The sequence below is a fragment of the Salvelinus sp. IW2-2015 genome, linkage group LG4q.1:29 (genome assembly GCF_002910315.2).
Source record: "Salvelinus sp. IW2-2015 linkage group LG4q.1:29, ASM291031v2, whole genome shotgun sequence".
In the NCBI taxonomy this organism is placed as follows: Eukaryota; Metazoa; Chordata; class Actinopteri; order Salmoniformes; family Salmonidae; genus Salvelinus; species Salvelinus sp. IW2-2015.
Window position 1 is genome coordinate 3656310 of NC_036842.1, and position 18079 is coordinate 3674388.

Here is an 18079-nt window from a genome sequence, read left to right on the forward strand (position 1 = left end):
AATCATCAACAGTATAAATATGATTAGAATCATCAACAGTATAATATGACTAGAATCATCAACAGTATAATATAAACTAGAATCATCAACAGTATAATATGATAGAATCATCAACAGTATAATTATGGACTAGAATCATCAACAGTATAATGAGACTAGGAATCATCAACAGTATAATATGATAAGAAATCAGCAAAGTATAATATGATTAGAATCATCAACAGTATAATAAGACTAGAATCATCAACAGTATAATACGATTAGGAATCATCAGCAGTATAATGAGACTAGAATCATCAACAGTATAATATGATTAGAATCAGCAACAGTATAATATAATTAGAATCATCAAAACAGTATTAATATGATTAGAATCATCAACAGTATAATATGACTAGAATCATCAACAGTATAATATAACTAGAATCATCAACAGTATAATATGATTAGAATCATCAACAGTATAATATGACTAGAATCATCAACAGTATAAATGAGGACTAGAATCATCAACAGTATAATATGATAAGAATCAGCAACAGTTAATATGATTAGAATATCAACAGTATAATAAGACTAGAATCATCAACAGTATAATATGACTAGGAATCATCAACAGTATAATATGACTAGAATCATCAACAGTAGAATATGACTAGAATCATCAACAGTATAATATAGCTTAGAATCATCAACAGATCAATATAGCTAAGAATCCATCAACAGTATAATATAGCTAGAATCATCAACAGTATAATGAGACTAGATCATCAACAGTATAATATGAAGACTAGAATCATCAACAGTATAATTGATTAGAATCATCAACAGTATATATGATTAGAATCATCAGCAGTATAAATATTGATTAGAAATCATCAGCAGTGGCCAACAAGGAATTTCTTCTAATTCATATCTAGGCAGCCTCATACTGGATATAATGACTGTAGTTGGAGGGATTATGAAGAGAGGACTATTGGAAAAACACACACAAGAGGCAAGCAACAGGGCCTGACAATCCTAACTATGCAAACAAGCTTTCAGTCTAGCATTACATCACGTGTTCTGTCTGTCTGTCTGTCAGTGGTTCTGTCTGTCTTCTGTCTGTTCTGTCTGGTTCTGGTCTGTCTGTCTGTCTGTCGGTCTGTCTGTCTGTCTGTTCTGTCTGTCTGTCTGTGCTGTCTGCCTGTCTGTCTTGTCTGTCTGTCTGTCTGTCTGTCTGTCTGTCTGTCTGTCTGTCTGTCTGTCTGTCTGTCTGTCTGTCTGTCTGTCTGTGTGTCTACTTCCATCAACAATACTGTCAACTGAGCTCTCTGTCTGTCTCTCTCTAACACATCTTACAAACAGCCATGACACTCCTAGACCAGAACGCTGAGAATATAATAACTCACTGCCCTGGAACAAATGTAATTCACTTCTCTTTTTTTTTTTTTATCTCAGGAGTCTCAGGAGAATTAAAAACAATTCAATTACACTAGCTCCCCGATGCCATACAATCAGAGAATCCTAATGATTTTCCCTCAATCTTTTTTGTCTTAACACAGGACCAATCAGAGAGACTGATGGTTATTGGTTGGTTTTAGCTTGGAGGGCGGGGTCAGGTCAGTTGACACCCCAGGCAGAGTAGGAAATGGGTTTGTACAGACAGACAACAGACATTTAGATGCACAAATACACATACATATTGTAAAACAGAGACATAGAAGCACGCACACAGACACACCTGACCTACAGTACCTGTACCCAGCCAAACCTTATAATACACAAGAGGCAGGCAACAAAGATGATATGAGTGGGTAGGTTTCTGAGAAAAGATCCAAGACCCATATTACATCATGATAACCTTGTTAGCTAGTCTTCACTTCCAAATGACCCCAACAGTGGGCTAATGCCTTTCTCTTCGAGCAGGAGGGGAAGATCGAACAGTAAGTAGCACATTGTCAGCAGACAGACGGACCCCCCGCACACACACACACAACACATACACACACTTTGCCTAGAAGGCAGACAGCTTAATGTCAACGTAAAGATCCTGGAAAGCACACAGACAGATACTCCATAAGAGCTCAGCTTGCCAAACTGTCATCCGTCACATATACAATACCATACCCAGAACACCACATTGCATTGAATCACATGATCTGTTCTAGAATGAGAACATGACAAAAGAACACTATCGATCACAATCCCCATCAGACAGACACGGCTGTTGTTGTATACTGAATATCTTTGCAGAGAAAGCACACCATGCAGGATCACGTCATGTCTGGCATTCAATGCTCTGATCGTCCGTGAACCTTTGAAGAATTGGTCTGTGCGGTGTGAAACTTCACTGTCTTGTTAGTGTTGATTATTCACTGCTATACGTCATTGTTGGTTCTAAACATGGGGTACTAGTAACCACAGACCATATATAGGTGCTATATAATATCAGCCTATCTAGTGTTCTATATCTATGCTAGTACCCCTGAGGATACCCGGATTAAGCCTTGTTAAACCAGCCTGATCTCGAGAGCAGCTCAAAGGAAAGTGAAACTTAACGTGRGCATAGCAGTCAGCCTGGTTTCATAACGCTAACCTGGCCTATTCACAGAGTGTACAACGTGGGGAAGACTCATAAGAGAAGGGCTGCGACCCAAATTATTATTATAAATTGTGTGGTTAACTGTATAGATAAAAGGCAACATTGTGCTGCCCTCTTCATTGACCTGTCGAAGGCATTCTCGATACTGTAGATCACTCGTTGCTAATTCAGAAGCTTTCCTCAATTGGCCTAGACCAGGCTGCATGTAACTGTCTTAACAATGACTTGACGGATAAAACTCAATGCATATCTACTGATGGCGTTAAATCAGGTTTCCTGGATATTATGAAAGGTGTCCCGCAGGGCTCGATTCCGGGTCCTATACTTTTTACATTAACAATATTGACGTGTCTGTAAAAGAATTGTAACCTGCACTTGTATGCCGATGATACTGTTGCATATGCTATTGCCCCCACGGTTGATCAGGCTCCATCTGAACTACAGTCTGCCTTCATCGTATTACTGAAAAACTTTATTGACCTGAAATGAGTGTTGAACGCAGGTAAAACGAAGTACATGTTGTTCTCTAGAGCGCATGAAAACAACTCTGATGATTTATGAATATGTAGTTTATATGTCTACATTGATCGTGTCCCTGCTTACAAATATCTGGGCACTTGGAATGATGAAAAGCTGGTTTTTAGTAACATTTTACTGCAGTGGCCAGATTAGGGTCACACAGAGTGTTTCTCAGTAATCTTGAACAAATCTACTTTGAAACAAAAGTATACACCTCACACACATGGTTACGGGCTTACAAAATATGACACCTGTACCATGTCAGATACAGAGTTGAAACGTATAACATTTTGAGTTTGCATCCCAATATTACACTTTATATAGATCACAGAAGACTGAAATATAACAAAACCGTTTAACATAGAAACACCGGAATTTCAGTGGGTTTTCAGAAATAATGTTTAKTAATGATGAAATGATGAAARATATGAATAACATTACACCCATGGGGCCAATAGAGGGCAATTTGGTGATTTGACTGCAGGAAAGGGTTTAAAAACCATATCGATGAGTTCRTTAAGAAGCTAAGAATAAAAATGGGCTTCTTCTATAACAACAGGTCCTGCCTGCCTGCTAAATAGAAGAACGCAGATTATTCAGTCAACGTTCCTATGGCAACATCATCTATATGAACGCAGCTGCCGCTTCATTGAAGCTGTTAGATGCAGTTTATCATAGCGCAACAATTTTAGTACTCACCACTGCATTCTCTACCAGTAAGTTGGTTGACCCACTTTGATGTCACGTAGGTTGATACATTGCTATCTTTTCATTTATAAAGCCCTTTTACAAAAAGCCCCACTGTATCTAACATCGTTACTAAACTTTAGACATAAGAGTTACCACACCCGGTCTCAGGGACGTCTAACTCTGGAAATTCCTTTGGTCTCTACTGAGTTGAGTAAATCAGCTTTTAGCTTTTATGCACCTTATTTGTGGAACAATCTTCAATTTGATGTTCTGGTCCCTCTAGGGCAATTCAGAAGGCTGATTGAGGACCTTATTACTGATTAATGTGTTTGTTTTTATGTCCTTGTTTCTCTTTCGGCTTGCATTTTGTATTTATAGTTTGATGTGTGTATTTTCTGTAATTTATGTAATTCAGGGTTCATCTGTAAAATAGACCTTGGTCTCAGTTTGACTCCCTGATAAAATAAAGGTGAWTTTTTTTTTTTTAATGGCACCCTATTCCCTATATAGTGCACTACTTTTGACCTGGGTCTCGTTTCCCAAAGCCTTCGTAGCGTTAAGACCATCGTTAGAACCGAGGTGTTCCCCTGAGCCTTCGTTAGTAACGTGGCTCTTTAAACCTTCGCACATCTATGATTGATCCAGACCACTCATAGAGCAGCCAAAGTGCATCATTAGATGCTTTTTTGCCCTTCCTCATCACTATTTATTCACAGAAGATCTCAGCTAAACATAGAATCAATATGTTTATGCTATCTGTCTGACTGTGACTGCCAATATCTTCAGAACGAAGTTGACTACCAATACAAAGTTGCCAAAGCATTGGCAGTTGTTACAACAAGTGAAAGATAAAATGAAAACTGAGATGATGGCATGAAAATATAGGCTACACGGGCCTACATAGGCTATTTCAATCCTATTGAAATAAATGTCATGTTCAATCAATTTAGTTTTTGTAACTACGCTACAGTTTTTCATTTTTGCCTCAATCCGTTTCATGATGTTTTAAAACATGTGCACAATGATGTGCCCAATCTGTTATTCAGTGCACTATTATTGGGTAAGCATAATAAACTGCCTCAATAGCCTATTTACAGCGTAGCCTAGTGGTTAGAGCGTTGGACTAGTAACCGAAAGGTTACTAGTCGTTCTGCCCCTGAACAAGGCAGTTAATTAACCCACTGTTCCTAGGMCGTCATTGAAAATAAGAATTTGTTCTTAACTGACTTGCCTAGTTAAATAAAAATAAATATATAAAACAGCCATAGGTGGTAATTTCTCTCTAGGTCAGGAGCTGATCTGTCATCAGTATTGTGGAATAATGTTAAAGTACGYTTTGAATGGAGAAAGCTGATCCGAGAGCAGCTTTTCTTATTTTGACCCACTCTACGTGATTCTTGTTTGGGAAACACTTAAAAWGTATTCTCTGGTACTTTTGTATACTTTCTAGTCAGTATTTGTCCCAGAAAATTGCATACTAAGTCACAAATGTGCAGATGTGGGCATCCTATTATTGYTCTCGCTCTCTCTACTGTGTGTGCCTCATGCTACCTGTCACTCAAATGCCGGGGGGCTGATTGGCTGAAACTCTAATTGCTAGTTGGCTGGCCCACACGGGGGTAAATGTCAAGAAAATGGTGCCACACAGCTTCTAGAAAACAGTTGCTTTCAAACTAGGGATTTCTTGGCTAATTGAGGTAAGACAGTAATTCTGCTCATAGAACTACACATTGACACATCCAGCCCAAAGTGGGAGGTTTAGAAAACACTTACTAGTCGCCAAAGTACAGGATAATGTCTTTAAGTTACATGCAACTGGGAAATTAGGCCCTGATCCCTATGGGCCCTGGTCAAAAGTAGTGCGCAGGGTGCCATTATGGACGCGGCCTTGGCCTAATGGCCAGTTGCACTTGAGGGGGTACTCTCTGGGCAGAACAACATGTAACGGGGCCTGGGTTACAGTAACATAAAAAGGTTGAGACTGTTGGCTGAGTGAATATCAACAGAGGTCATTTATTAGAAGCTGAAGGTTAACCTCCAAGCCCTGCTTTCTATTTTACTGGAAAAGTTATCTCCTCTAACTTCTGTTCACCAGAATGAAATAAAAAGCCCCTTTGTCTCCTCTCCCTCTTCCTCTTTACAGAGTGGCTTCTGTAGGGCAAGCATGTACAGTCAGCGCCACTAAAATAGTTTATTTTCTTCTTTCCTTCATCTTTTTATATCTCCATCCTTTGTTTTGGCAGACCGCCATTCAAGTCTTTTCCTTGTTATTTATTTCGGCCTCCTTTCTCTCGCTCTTGCKGTTTGCCTCTGTGTTGCCGTGGTGACTGTAGGCGGCTGTGCATTGAAACAGYGCTAGGAGAAGTGTCTGGTATGGACTAACCACTATGTTCTGACACACAGTTGTAACCTGCCGTGTGTCTTTCTCCATACATTCAACAACAACAACATGCACATTCAAATTGCTGCCGTTAAGCCAGTACATCATAACAAAGATGCATTTAAAGCCTCCAAGAGTCATCCAACAGCCACCGAAGAAAAGAGTTGAGATGCATCCTGTCTGCCTACTGTGCAAAGAACATACGATGCTGGTAACAACAAGGTTGTTTGTTTGATTCTTACGTGTGCCATATCCTGAATATTTTGTATGTGTCACTGTTAACTGRCAGTTCTGTAAGTCGCTTTGGGTAAAAGTGTCTGCTAAATTACCATACGATCGTACCACGCTCAAAGTCACTTAGGTCACCCGTTTTGCCCATTCTAACTTCCTGTGAACGGGGTGGTGTACCTAATAAACGGGCCAAAATATTGAAGAACCATCTAAGACACGACTTGAGAAATATCCTGTACAGTATGTACTTCGTCCTGTATGAAGAACATATCACAGAGCATGTGGCATTCTGGGTTATAACACAGACTGGGAAACATTACATCCCAGTGCCTTGATATCCATTGAATTAATTTCCGCAGGCCCTTTCTTCATAGGCTGGTGAGTCTAATGTGGAGACTGATGTCGTCCAAAATGGCACCCTATTCTATAGTGCACAACCTTGGACCAGAGCCCAGTCAAAAGTAATGCACTGTATTGGAATAGGGTGCCATTTCAGACGCAGCCTTTCATGTTGTTCGGTCATAGCCCTGCTGAAGGAGGCATGGCAACCAGGTCTCTAAGCACCCTGTGACTGAAGCTGAGGGCTGAGGCCAGAGCTACATGATGATGGTAGTGGAGGAGGGGCCAGAGGAGGAGGGGGGAGGACGGTGGGGAAGAGGCGAGAGGAGGGGGGGGGGACATGTGTAACATGCTGGAAGGCTGGGAGCATGATGGCTGCTGCTGGGAGACTGTGGTGAAAATGTGTGTGTGTGTGTGTGTGTTTGTGCGTGTGTGCGTTTCTTCGTGCGTGTGTGTCTTTCCTCTGAATCCACTCATCAGTATAATGTTTTTGTAGTTCCCCTGCATGTTTGTGTTCAGTTTGTTCAGTTTTCCAAATAGCCTATATCTGTTACGTAGGCAAGGAGACACACTTTATTGTCCTCACACAGAAAGTTAACGTTTTTTATTTATTTATTTTTTTACATTCATTGCGAATGACAACAATTCCTCCGTCAATTCGAAAAATCTTTCCAACATTCTCCCCATTGATAACCACCAAGCCTCGGTGTGAAATAGTAAATTGTTCCGTATCTCCACACAATAATGCGAACAGACGTGTGCGTACTGGATGTGATTTGATTTTAAATCGAAGTTACCTGCTGCAGTATATCTCCGAGTTCTGCGCTCAGCTCTTTTGCTGCCAGTTGCTCTCTGTATATCATACAACGCGTCCATATGGCCGAGGGAGACACAATAACTAGAGTGCGGAGGCCTGCCTGCCGTCCCACCATAGACGGAGCCCCATATGTGCAAAAGCCCACCATTCTATCCCACTAGCCTATAGTGTGCGGTGTATTTTGCAGAAGCATAGCAGGCCTAGCCATTCACCGTGACTCAAATGCAACGGTCAAGTGCAGCCTTTTCCCACGATCTAAGGGCGCCCTCTCATTGTTTGAATTTTATCTWTTAAAAATAATTTTAGAAACATTTTCATTTCGATTTTTCAGGTTAACCACATTACAATGATATTAGAATATTTKATTTATCAAATGAAAAACAAAATCTGTATAGATCTTTTTTCACCAGGCTTTTTGAAATTCTCCCGGCGACCCCATTTTCATATCAGGCTACCCCACACGGGGTCGCAACCCCTAGTTTGGGAACCGCTGGTATAAGGATAATGAAACTGTAAGACTGACATACTTGTCAATGAAAAATATGATTTGCAAAAAAAAAATGTTCTCATGGTATTTCGCAGAAAATGTTGATTTTGCATGAATGACTCAGGGGTGAAAGATGTGTTTAACTCCAATGAACGCAAAATCAAACGTTCTGAGTATAAGACAAGGGGCATTACACGTGTTATTAGTCTAGAGTTTTTAAAATATACCACTTACATCTGACAAAAATGCACCAAAGTGATTGAAAACAGCTGTAATGGTGTAGCTCATGGGGTTGCTGCTGTGCTCTTCTCTCTCAATCTGTGTGTGTGTTTACATGTGTGTGTATATGTGTTTCTCCTGTGTTTGTGTTTACATGTGTGTGTATATGTGTTTCTCCTGTGTTTGTGTGTGTTACATGTGTTGTATGTGTTTCTCCTGGGTTTGTATATTACATGTGTGTGTATGTGTTTCTCCTGTGTGTGTGTATTTACATGTGTGTGTATGTGTTTCTCCTGTGTGTGTGTATTTACATGTGTGTGTATGTGTTTCTCCTGTGTTTGTATTTACATGTGTGTGTTTCTTCTTTCCCCAACTGTCGGGATTGGGTGGAGGGTGTCGTGGTGTCAGGGGACTTGTGAAAATGGGAGTGGGGATGTAATATAGGGTAGTGGGTATCACATGTGTGCACGTGTGCGTGTGCGTGTGTGTGTGTGTGTGTGTGTGTGTGTGTGTGGTGCTCTCTCAAACTACTGGGCTTAGATGTGAGTCAAAGACAGAATTAAGAGGACGCGACAATGGAGCAGAGAGTAAAGCATGGTTCCCACTAGGGAGAACAAAGGGTGACACCACACACATCACATGACAGAGACCGGAGTTAATAATCTTGGCACTCAGAATCAAATCTCACTTGCTGTGCATGCTGGTTAAGTTCGTCACAAGAGACTCTAGAGGCAATGGTTCTGTGCTGCCCAATCTTGATTATTCCCTTGATGAACATGCATGTACAGGCCTTGTAAGGTAGATTCAGCCTACTATAGCCCTGTATGGAATTTACTGTATGTGGTGTAAGAATGCAGGCAGCCCCAGCCTACAAGTAATATGTACAGTGTAAGAATATGTAAMAATCCCAATGGACTGTCTTGTCACCACGTGGACAGCATTACTACAGATATGAGTAGTCTTTGGGGAGGAATGAAAACACAGAGATCTGGACCCGTTTCTTCCTCAGTGTCCTCCTCCTGCTGGGATGACCCTTTGGAATGGGCTCGTATTTATCGCAATCACTCTTTCGATGAAGACGGCTCTGGCCATTAGTGTGTGTGCGCAACATGTAAAGGTGTCACTAAATGAGGGGGATGGGAGATGAAGACAATAGGGACAGGGAAGAGGGGAACTGTTCAACATTATCATTGAGAATATGCCCTTCCCCCAATTCAGTCAGCCTTCCCAATCAGTAGTAAGGGAGTACGAGACCAGAAGGCAGGCAGGCAAGGAGGGAGGGATGGAGGGGGGGGGGGCAGACACGCAGGGAGGCAGGCAGGCAGGCAGTGAGGGAAGCAGGCAGTGAGGGAATCAGGCAGGGAGGGACATAGGCAGGCAGGGAAGAAGGCAGGAAGGGACATAGGCAGGCAGGGAAGCAGGCAGGGAGCGAGGGAGGCAGGCAGGGAGGGAGGCAGTGAGGCAGGAAAACAGTCACTCATTGCTCTGTTTCCAGGGGTCCAAGGGTGTTGGAAGGGTCACAGAACGAGTCACCACTGGGGATAACAGATTCCGCCCCTCCTCCCTCTCCACTCAGAGAGACACAGCATCAGGGATGACATATGACATCACTGCTGGTGACTGTTGCAGACCCTGCCTAATCGCCCCCTGCCTGCTGTCCTTCACAGACATTGTGACCATGCTGGGGCTCTCATGACAGAMTGTTACACACATGCACACAACAAGGTTCTGGGTTCAAGGTATAATGCAGACACTGCCTCCATAACCTTCATCAGACTTCCCCTGCCTGATGTAACATGGAAACCCTGCTATTATAGAAGTCARTCCAAGCATCACTGAACGTCAACTTGATAGGGAATGTCAGTTCTAGTGATATTATTTCTATGGCCTCCACAGCTTTAGGCCCCATGCCTGCTTTAGCCTGCTTTAGCATGGTGTCCATGCTGGCACAGACCCTGCTTCCAACATAGAAATACAATGGGAACGTCCATTCCAGCCACTCTCTCGTCTATAGCTTCCCTAGCCCAGCTTTCTGTAGTCGTGTCTCCATAGCCTTCCTCCCCTGCCTGCTGTAGACTTGTGTTAGCATGATGGTGACCAATGACCATGCAGACCTCTCTGCAGGCGGTTCCACTGTCACATAAGGGCTGCATCATAACACAGCATCAGATGCAGACTATTTTATGGAGAGGAGAGCAGCGGTGAGACAGAGACAAGCACACAAGGAGGAGGGGGAAATTTGAGTCTGGTTTGATCATACCACTTAAGTTTTGTCAGTAGCCAGCCCTAAACAGTTGGGTACATTCTGCAAAACCGCTTCAACTCTGAACTCTCCCTGCTTAACTAGCTTGTACACACACACGCACACGCACACAGAGAGAGAGAGAGAGAGAGAGAGATAGAGGGAGAGAGAGAGAGAGAGAGAGTAGGGAGCTAGACGCTAGATTCAAGTTTGTGCACTCCAGCACCATGGACAGCAGCCTAAATACTACTGTAGAGAGAGGAAACTCGAAAACACAAGACTTCAATTATTCCAAGTTGTGATCGTTTGATCGTGGGCCTGTGGCGATGATTCGTTTTATGAAAATGTGTAACAACAGTGTCTTTCGGGATGATAATCAATAGCCAACAATTAGTCTAAATGTCAACCCAAAGAACAACAAAGCATGGGTACACCTGATTATAGCGTCATCCGATAACACAAAGCCACACAGCATTTTTAGCTTGATTCGAGAAAGATAAAGTTTAGTCATGCAAATGTCGAGAAATTATACAACTAACAACAGCTACTTCAGAAGGAAACTATCAGGACACGCGTTCTAGGCAAAAGCATGCTGCTGGAGCTATGGCTAGGCTAACACCTTACCTTTGCAGATATTTGAAATGCACCGGGTCGCATCTGAGTTGTTSATGGCTCGTGAGAGCTCTATTCCGAGCATCAGTGAGGCTGGCACATGAAACCCCGAATGGTCGCGGGGCAGCCTCGGGTGATGCTGATTAGCTTCTTGCCACTGCTTCAGCGTAACCAAAACAGTTATGGTGACCTCTTTCCTTTCCGCAAAGTGACCAGTCCACAAAACCGTTACACGAAGAACTATGTCACACGAACTATGGAAAGGAYTTAAGAAGTAAAAAATGAGTTCATAATGTCTACCAAAATCACAACGAAATAAAAACTCAATAAAAACTCTTAACACCTCAAAAGAAATAGTGTTGAGTCCACACGAGCTACCACGTTCAAATCGCTGTTGTCCTTTCGTTATTTTCACGTTGTTTATTTGTTTTGCTTGTGTAGCTCTCCCCTCATTCCGATATCCTCATTCAGTTGGCGATAGAAAAGTCTTAAGGCAAATTCCAGGCTCCTTTCAATGCTATGTAACGCAAAAAAATATAAACGTCTCCAAAGCTGCTTATGCTAATCTCAAAATAACCTACATCAAAAGAGTCGACCAACTGTGTTTTTTTATACGGCAGTCATGCACCATCAGCATCCACTTGGATTAAGTTTGATAGGTTGTAGGCTATTGTGACTGCCTGGTATCTTCAAAATACGGACCCTACACCGATACCGCATATAAGGACAGCAAGTGTAACGGTCATGTGGGGGAAACACGACAGCTCCATATCACGAAGCTGTTATTCACCATTAAAAGGGGTCAGATTTCCAGGCTTCGGGGCTTCTTTGAGAAATAACAGTCATGGATTTGAATCTGTTATTTTTCCCCTACAAGTCTTGGCTCAACTGGTAATGTGGTCACGGGCGCTTGTGGCTGCAGTTGGTAAATCCAGGCAGCCAGCTACTGTAGCCCGTATTGCTGACACTCGGTCAGATTCTTCTGCAGGGTAGTCGCTCAAAAATGTTTGATTGTCGTGTACTGCGCGTTGTAGCCTGGCTTTGTAGCCTATTTTCTTGCGCTCGCAGACCAAATTAAGACGAGTAGGCATTAAAATGATCGGCGTTGGGGGTGCTCCAATCGAAGGCGTTGAGATGGAGACGGAACAAAAACACACGAAACACGAAATCTCACTGCTGAATCCGATAAACCGCGGATGATCAGAGAGCACTAGTCGTTAAATCAGCGGTCCTCCTATGCCCAAATGCCCATTTAGAGTATGGAAATGGTAAGACCGTGGCAAGTTGAGTCATTAAGAAATCGACTCTTGAGATTCAGGCTTCGGAAAGATGTCGATGTGGTGAGAGTTAGATTCGCCACCACTTCTGTCATTCTCATCTTCGATAGGACGACTATATAAGAAGATCTACTCATCAGTTTAATTGCCCACTTTTCATGAAGCGGTTATGAACCACTGCAATTTAATAGGCTAGACTAGCCTGGTTGCCAGTCAGTTTCCTTTGGCACATGACATGGAGTACAAGGAGTGGAATGTTAGCTAAACAGACTGGCAACCAGGCTAAGACTAGGCTACTCGCACGGCAAGTTTCTGTACACTTTGGTAGGTATTAACATAGTCTGTTTCTATATTTCTGACATTTCTCACAGCAGCCCCATCAACATGTGACACACACAACTGATTGAAGTTTGTATGTTTCAGCACCACGGACAGCAGCTGCACGCATTTATAACCGCCATAAGCCTTTCAATTCATAATGAATTATAGCCTACAACATTTATAATAATGCATAAAACATGTATATATACTTATAAGCATTTATAATGGCTTATTCATAACAGTTATTATAAAGTGTAACCGAAGTGCAAAGAGTGAGGGGAGGGCAGAGAGAGAGGAGAGAGAGAGCAGAGAGGAGAGAGAGAAGAGGAGAGTGCAGACAAAAGAGAGAGAGAGAGAGAGGAGAGAGAGAGAGAGAGAGAGAGAGAGAGAGAGAGAGAGAGAGAGAGAGAGAGAGAGAAGAGAGGAGAGAGAGAGAGAGAGAGAAGAGAGAGAGAGAGAGGAGAGAGAGAGAGAGAGAGAAGAGAGAGAGAGAGAGAGAGAGAGAGAGAGAGAGAGAGAGAGAGAGAGAGCATAGAGATAGAGAACCCATACAGAAAGAGCGAGCTAGAGCAGAAGAGTGGAAACAGAGAGAGCAGACTGGGACACAAAGAACACATCCAGCCCAACCAACCAACCAACGTGTCTGGGGGCCAAAACAAGCAGTGGTCCATCTGCTGGGCCTAGCTGCTTCAGGAGTTTCAGCCAGAATGGTAATCATCAGTGACTGGGCTACTTAGCGGGTGCTGAGTCCCACTGGGTAGCTAGGGTATGGCTGGGTACTGCTGAGACGGCAGATCAAATGTGCATAACCTATTACAAATTTGAACGTTGAAAGACCGCAAAATGTCTATTAGGCGGGTGCTGAGGCCCGCTGGGAAGCAGGTAGTTAGGAACGCCATTTGTATAAAGGATGGTTGGTGACGGGAAGTTGGGGGGAGGTAGAGAGGGGTATAAGATATCGCTGTCTAATTCCTTACTGTCTGTATTCCCTGATCATTTAAATTGAATCAAATATGGATCACAAAAATAGGGGTTTTCATTGAAAGACAGGAATATGCATTTGTAAAAGATGCATGGATTCTCTAAAATCTCTTCGTCCCACAAATCTGTTTACAGTAATTATAATTGCTTTAGAATTCGGCTACTTTATATGGGGCGGCAGGTATTCCAGTGGTTAAGAGTGTTGGGCCAGTAACCAAAAGGTCGCGGGTTCGAATCCCTGCGCCAGCAAGGTGGAAAAATCTGCAGTTCTGCCCTTGAGCAAGGCTGTTAATGCCTAACAACAACTGTTCCGTGGATGTCAATTAAGGCAGCCCCCCAACATCTCTCTCAGAGGGGTTGGGTTAAATGTGGAAGGCACATTTTGGTTGAATGCAGTCAGTTGTGCAGCTGACTAGGTATCAGTTTTCCCTATATAGACAGACTGTACAATAAAATGAGACGATTTGGATAGCAAAGGATCGGGAAAAATATGGAAAAAGCAAACGAGACAGTGTCTGGTAGAAAACATTAATTCGATTACGATCACAGACCCTTCCTCCCCCCCAGTCCATCTCACCTCACTTCCTCACCCCCAGAGCTCATCTCAGAGGGAAGAAAAGTTTTTTATTGCATTAATTATTCAACTTCCAAATATTACAGGAGGGAGGCTGAGATTGGGCTGTGTTGTAGTGACAAGGCTCTGTATTATTCATAGATGGAGGGAGACAGAAGGGAGGTTATTTTATTCTGTTCTGTTACTCCAGTTCGCCCCTCCACACAGACAACCCACAGGCCCCTCTAGGACTGCTTTATGGTACTGGATGTTAATTAACCTCTATGTATGTGTGTGTGTCCCAAATGGCACCCTATTCCCAATGTAGTGCACTACTTTTGACCAGGGCCTATCGGGTATATAGGTCTAAAGTAGTGCACTATAGTGTAGGGAATAGAGTGCCATTTGGGACACACACCTATGGTAATTGTTAACCTTTATGGTCCCAGGCCCCCTACACGTTGCCCAATGAGGGAACAGAATAACAGCTGGTAGTCAGCTGAGGTCAATATCTCTATATTGCACTGTGAGTGTGACATAGTGTTTCTTACAGCCACATATACTGTTTATAAATCATGCTACAATATGGCAAACATTTTATCTATTCTGTACTGAACAATATAGACTTTAGTTCCTAATGTATACTGTGCTATTCTATATTATGTTACTGTCCCATTGTCACGCCCTGATCTGTTTCACCTGTCTTTGTGATTGTCTCCACCCCCTCCAGGTGTCGCCCATCTTCCCCATTATCTCCTGTGTATTTATACCTGTGTCCTCTGTTTGTCCGTTGCCAGTTTGTCTTGTTTGTCAAGCTTACCAGCGTTTTCCCTATCAGCTCCTGTTTTTTCCCACCCTCCTAGTTTTTGACCCTTGCCTGTCTTGACCTTGAACTCGCCCGCCTGGCCACTCTGCCTGCCGTCCTGTACCTTTGCCTCCATCTGGTTTTCCGACCTCTGCCTGACCTGACCCTGCCTGCCATCCTGCACCGTTGCCTCTGTTGCTGTAATTAACATTGTTACTTCAACACGGTCTGCATCTGGGTCTTACCATATCCTGATAACCATGTCCAGACCAGTAAGGAAGTGTCCTGTCCCGTCCTGTGCTGATCTGTCATGTCATATCCTGCTTTATCTTCTCCTATGCAGTCCTGTCTGAAAAGAGAACAGTATGCTGGGATGTTCCAGGAGTGACTGGCTTGTTCCAGAGAGGGTCTCTCTCTCTCTCTCTCTCTCTCTCGCCAAAGCAAGTGAAGTGGATAATAAACAAGAGTGAAATAAACAATATAAATTAACAGTAAACATTATACTCACAGAAGTTCCAAAAGAATAAAGACATTTAAAATGTCATATGTCTATATACAGTGTTGTAACGATGTGCAAATAGTACAATTGTTCTTCACTGGTTGCCCTTTTCTCACTGTGGTATTTCACCCAGTAGATATGGGAGTCCCACTCTCCCTCTCTCTCGCTCTCTCTCTCTCTCTCATCTTTAGTTCACAGCTTCCTTTGTGGCATGTATTTTGTATTGCAGCTGCATCAGTGGAGCATCAGTAAGGGATTAAGAGAATAAATACAGTGTCAGACAGTCAATACAGTGTGTGTGTGCCTTTGTGTATTGTCACGTCTCACAGAGTGAGAGGGCATCAATCCCAGCAGACCCCTGGCCTCAGGGGCTCAGGCCCTCATTACATTACTCATGCTGCCTCTCTAGCTGTGTGTGTGTGTGTGTGTGGCTCTAAGCTGCACTCATAACCTCCCTCTGCCTCCATCCCTTCATCCCTCCCTTGCTCACACCCTCACCCTTCAAACCCTGATGGCCGGGGGGGCTAAGGCTAACCTTTTCAGCAAACAAGAAGGTGTCCGTGTTTCTTGATTTAGAAAAACACATTTAATAGCGTTCTGATTGTTGCTTCCTTCAACCCTGGAGGAATGGGCAGGACAATTGTTGGGGTTAATGGTGTGTTGAGAGAGACAGAGAGAGAGAGAGAGACAGAGACAGAGACAGAGACAGAGAGAGACACACACACATACAGAAAAGCAGGACAATAGAGTTAATGTTGTTTTACCTCAGAGATATTGTGCATCCTGCTGTTTGAATTAGCTTCCTCCAAAGCCAGGTGAAAGGTGATTGTTCCTAGAAAACTGACACCTGGTGAGATTTCAGCAACTAGGACAAATAGCTAGATGTGTGTGCGTACTTCTATCTCTCTCACACGCACACTCTATTCTCATTACAGATCTTTTTTGTCTTACTCCAGACGGAAATAATGACTCTATCCCCCTACCAGGACTACATCTGGCATGTTCATTAAAATGCACTCATACATTTACATGCACACTAAGGTTTCGCTATTAAACGGATTATGGCAGTAGGCAGAATATGGCATTAGTCACGTAAACACCTTACTCTGCTTATCTTAATCGGCGTACGGTCATAATCGAAGTAAGCATACGGCGATTAAAACACCTGGATTTCTAAGCTATCGTTCAAATTATTAGGACATGTAAACGCCTTAAATCGGAGTGTATTTGAGCTGCACGTGTGGTAGCATCAGCAGTTCCAGCTCCCTTCTTTTGAACAAGGAAGTGAGTTCGGAAAAACTGAAAGTACGCATCTTAGAAATAGTTCACACACAAACTTTATATGTCCGAACTGGAGTTAACCATTGAGTGTCTGGCTTGCATGGAGAAAGGCATGATTTCATGTCACAACAAATTAAAACCAAAACCAAACTAAACCGATTTTTTTTTGCGTTTCCTGAAATCATAACCTCAAAGCATTTGTTATGGCACAAGGTCCCAGAGTTTTGCCTGGTCAAGTCATGCGGTCAGGAAGAACTCCTAGCTGGCCCTACAATGGCCCGTGTACATGTTGGGATCAGACAGACAGTGACTAAAGGTCAGAGACTCAGTGCCAGACTTGTACTAAAGCTAAAGAACATACGCACATCCAGGTACCTTTTCGCAGGTGATGGAGTTATACTGTAGGTGATCTCAACAATGAAAAGGAAAACTCCGCACTCCGCTGTTCGTGCTCCCAGGTGATTTTATTGATACAGCGTTTCAACCCTAACATCCAGCCAAACGTCCCCAATTGGCCCACAAGGGCCAAAACCAGGGGAGATTGAATAGGCAATAAAACTCAGTTTGTCCAACTGGATTGCCATTGATAATGTCCATGGTCTATTCGGATCACTTACGGACTGGCAGATGTCGAGAATCGCGCTCGACYCGACGGGCTTAAAGAAAACAAATCACATTTTGGTCAACAAACATAACGTCATTCAGACAGATAAAGAGTCGGAGGTCACATGGGATTGCCTTTTAGGAGTAGAGAGAGGGACGAGTCGGGACCCAGAGACAGTCACATTTCCGAAGGAGAAACAACAACCAAGAGGAGACAGGTCAGAGAAAAAAAAGATTTGGCGCCCAGTTATCGATAAAATTCAATCAAGAGAAAAAGACTACTTTGAAAAAGGAACTAAGAAGACAGGATACTGTGAAAGACTTTGAGACTTTAGCATTGGACACCGCCTGGAGATGAAGAGTATAGTGAAGGGTGGTAAATAGTGAAAAAAAAACAGACGCCTGTAATGGACTGAAAGTGTAAGAACGACAGAAGACCGACAAGAGGAAGAGGAATACTTCCGCATTGACAGTCCGTATAACAAAGAAGACCATCCTTTGAATGAGGAGATAAAGGTAGAGAAGAGGAAGATGGAGTTACCTTAAACAGACCAACCTACTGACACACCGGCCAACTGACGGACCAACCAACTCACCAAGCAACCGACTGACCGACCAACCAATCCAGAGTATCGTGTG

At 43.0% G+C, this 18079-nt stretch overlaps 1 protein-coding gene across 1 annotated transcript in view; it reads right to left on the minus strand.

Annotated features, from left to right (window-relative positions):
* LOC111961265 (protein FAM163B-like) overlaps positions 1-11706 on the minus strand; it is a 45076-nt gene extending 33370 nt beyond the window's left edge. The window contains exon 1 of the mRNA XM_023983406.2: positions 11133-11706. The gene's annotated coding sequence lies outside the window, so the exon portion shown is untranslated. The remainder of the gene's footprint in view (positions 1-11132) is intronic.
* Between the last annotated feature and the right edge of the window lie 6373 nt (positions 11707-18079).